Below are 3,435 nucleotides of genomic sequence, written 5' to 3' on the forward strand. Positions count from 1 at the left end.
GTTTTCCCTACTTTCTTCAATTTAAGTCTGAATTTGGCAATAAGGAGTTCATGATCTGAGCCACAGTCAGCTCCCAGTCTTGTTTTTGCTGACTGTATAGAGCTTCTCCATCTTTGGATGCAAAGAGTATAATCAATTTGACCATCTGGTGATGTCCATGTGTAGAGTCTTCTCTTGTGTTATTGGAAGAGAGTGTTTGCTATGACCAGTGTGTTCTCTTGGCAGAACTCTATTAGCCTTTGCCCTGCTTCATTCCATATTCCAAGGCCAAATTTGCCTGTTACTCCAGGTGTTTCTTGACTTCCTACTTTTGCATTCCAGTCCCCTATAATGAAAAGGACATCTTTTTTGGGTGTCAGTTCTAGAAGGTCTTGTAGGTCTTCATAGAATTGTTCAACTTCAGCTTCTTCAGCATTACTGGTCGGGGCATAGACTTGGATTCCATGGTATTGAATGGTTTGCCTTGGAAACGAACAGAGATCATTCTGTCATTTTCGAGACTGCATCCAAGTACTGCATTTCATATTCTTTTGTTGACTATGATGGCTACTCCATTTCTTCTAAGGGATTCCTGCCGGCAGTAGTAGATATAATGGTCATCTGAGTTAAATTCACCCATTCCAGTCCATCTTAGTTCGCTGATTCCTAGAATGTCGACGTTCACTCTTGCCATCTGCTGTTTGACCACTTCCAGTTTGCCTTGATTCATGGCCCTGACATTCCAGGTTCCAATGCAATGTTACCCCGGGCAGGAAGTTTCAAATGCTGCATTCTCCGCTGCAGCCGAGCCCCGAGGTCTGCCAGCTGGCCCTGCCCCTCGGAGGGAGGCAGTGTTCCGCTGTTTCCCCAGAGGAACCGGGTGGTGGGCAGAGGGGACAGAGGCGGCCCTGGCCTTCCGAGTTTCCAGTGCCGGGCTGGGCATCAGCCCTGTCGGCCTCAGAGGGCGTCACAGATGCGGGTCAGAGCCCCAGACTATGGGGCATGTTTGCTCGGAGGGAAAGCAGGGAACGTGGATTTAGGGGAGGTTGTCAGAGAGCGAGAAGCGGTTGGAGAACCAGCAACTTTGGGGGAACCAGAGGCCTCAGCCAAGGTCCGGGAGGAGCCTCGGGACTGGCTCTGGCCCCCAAAGTCCAAGGCGGAAGGCCCTGCCTCACCCTGAACCCCTGGGAGGTCCCAGGGCTGAGCCTAGACCCCGTCTCCTGGGCGCTGAGACAGGACAGCAGGCTCGCCGTCGGAGGGCAGCGGGGCCTGGAAGAGCAGCCGTCGGATGTGCCAGCACCCAGCAGTTCCCGGTGGGGCTGTGTGCGCGCGCGCGCGGTGGCTTCGGGCAAGTCTGACTCTTTGTGGCCCTGTGGACTGTAGCCCGCCCCGCTCCTCTGTTCATGACATTTCCCAGGCAAGAATACTGGAGTGGGTGGCCACGCCCTCCTCCAGGGGATCTTTCCGAATCAGGGATCGAACCCACGTCTCCTCCGTCTCCTGCTTTGCAGGCGGATTCTTACCGCTGAGCTTCCGGGAAGTCGTTCTCTGTGTGTGTGTGTGTGTGTGTGTGTGTGTGTGTGTGTGTGTGTGTGTCGTTCTCTGTGTGTGTGTGTGTGTGTGTGTGTGTGTGTGTGTGTGTGTGTGTGTGTGTGTGTGTGTGTTGGGCAGGGGGAGGGGCATATAAATCCCGGGAAGAGCCGAGCGCCAGGCGCCGGGCTCGTGCGCGGTCCACGTGAGATGCGGTTGAATGTGGGCGGGTGCATGGCGCGTGTGAAGCTGCAGGAGTTGCCTGGAACCTTCAGCGTGGCGGCCAGGTCTGACTCAGAGAGGAAAGGAGGCCGCGAGGCCGGCCTGGGAGAGGCTCGGAGGTGTTCTGGAGAGTTCCAGGGACAAAAGTGGGGCCAGAGGCCGAAGCAGAGGGGGACGGTGTGGGCGACTTCAGCAGTGAAGGCTCTGCGGCCCAGGACGGGCGGGAGGCCGGACCCCAGGGGGAGGCGCCTGCAGAGAGGGGCGCGGGACCTCCCTGGGCCTGCTCACGGGGACACTGGGGTGTGTGAAGGCCTCCTCCCCATCACTCCTGGAAAAGCGGCTCGGCCTTGCTCAGTTCAGCCAGGAAGTGCGTGCGGGGAGCCTGCTGGTGGCCCCGTGACTCCTGGACAGTGGACTCGTGTGAGTGGGGCTCACAGGGTCCCCCCAGGATAGAGTCACCTGCTTGTCCTGAGCTGCTCACGGCTCGCGTGGGTCCCTGGAGTGGATGGGGTATCTCCCGTCTCACCAGGGGGACAGCCCCAGCTCAAGGACCGATCCGCCACACTCATCTATCGCCATGGTGGCCCCCTGGTTCCCTTTACCTAAAGACTTCCGGAGACTTTCAATGATTCTTTCCAGAGCTGCTAGGCTTTTAATCTGATAAAGTATTTCTTTGTCCTCATCTGTAGGAAAAAGTAAGCACAGTGATCAAGATTTGATGCACAGCTGTGGTTTAATTCCACAGTTGCTATCTACCCGGAAGGACTCCTGACAATACGAAAATACGTGTGCATCAGTTATCCGTATCAGCATTGTTTACAAAATGTTGGAAAGAAGCTGAATGCCCGTGCATAGAAGGGTGGTTGAATCACCTACCTTATGTCCACACAGTGGACAGCTATGCAGCTGTAAAAAAGATAAACAATGAGGACGCTTCCTACAAACAGACACAGAGTGCTCTGCAGTGTGTGCTGCTGGGTTGAAAGAAGGGAAAGTGTGAAATATCTCCCGTGTGCTGGCTTTCATGTAAGAAAGAAGAGGTGATGAAACAGCTTACATGATCATAGCTCAATAAAGCAGCTTAATACACACTGGATAAGAGGACAGGCACTATAATGGTATCATGCTAAGTGAAAGAAGTCAGACGGAGAAAAGATAGATATTGGATGATCTCATTTACATGTCGAACCTAAAGAAACAAAGCAAACACAAGAAAATGAAGACAGGCTCATCCATACAGAGAGCGAGGGAGGGATTGCCAGAGGGGAGTGGAGTTGGCAAAATAGGTGAAGGGGACTGAGAAGTGCAGACCTCCGGTTGTAAGGTAATTAAGCCTCGGGGCTGTAATAAACAGCATAAGGAGTATGCATAATAATACTGTAATAACTGTTTAGGGACAGATGGTTAATAGACTTATCTTGACGATCATTTCATAACATATGCAAATGTCAAGCCACTATGCAGCACACTCGAAACTAACATGATATTGTATGTCAGCTGTATTTCAATTGGAAAAAAAAAAGACGTAGAAGAATAAACAGAATCATCTTGTAGCCAGAAAAGGAGCATTTGCCTGGACTTGTTCCTTTGTGTCGAAGAAAATGCAGAAAGGACAAGCCAGAAAGTGGTGAGGCTGGTTGCGGCCGGAGGCAAGAGGGAGCAGGTGGGAAGAAGCGGGTGGGAATGTGTTTGAGGATTGAGGGT

This window comes from Budorcas taxicolor, chromosome 12 (genome assembly GCF_023091745.1).
Source record: "Budorcas taxicolor isolate Tak-1 chromosome 12, Takin1.1, whole genome shotgun sequence".
Lineage (NCBI taxonomy): Eukaryota > Metazoa > Chordata > Mammalia > Artiodactyla > Bovidae > Budorcas > Budorcas taxicolor.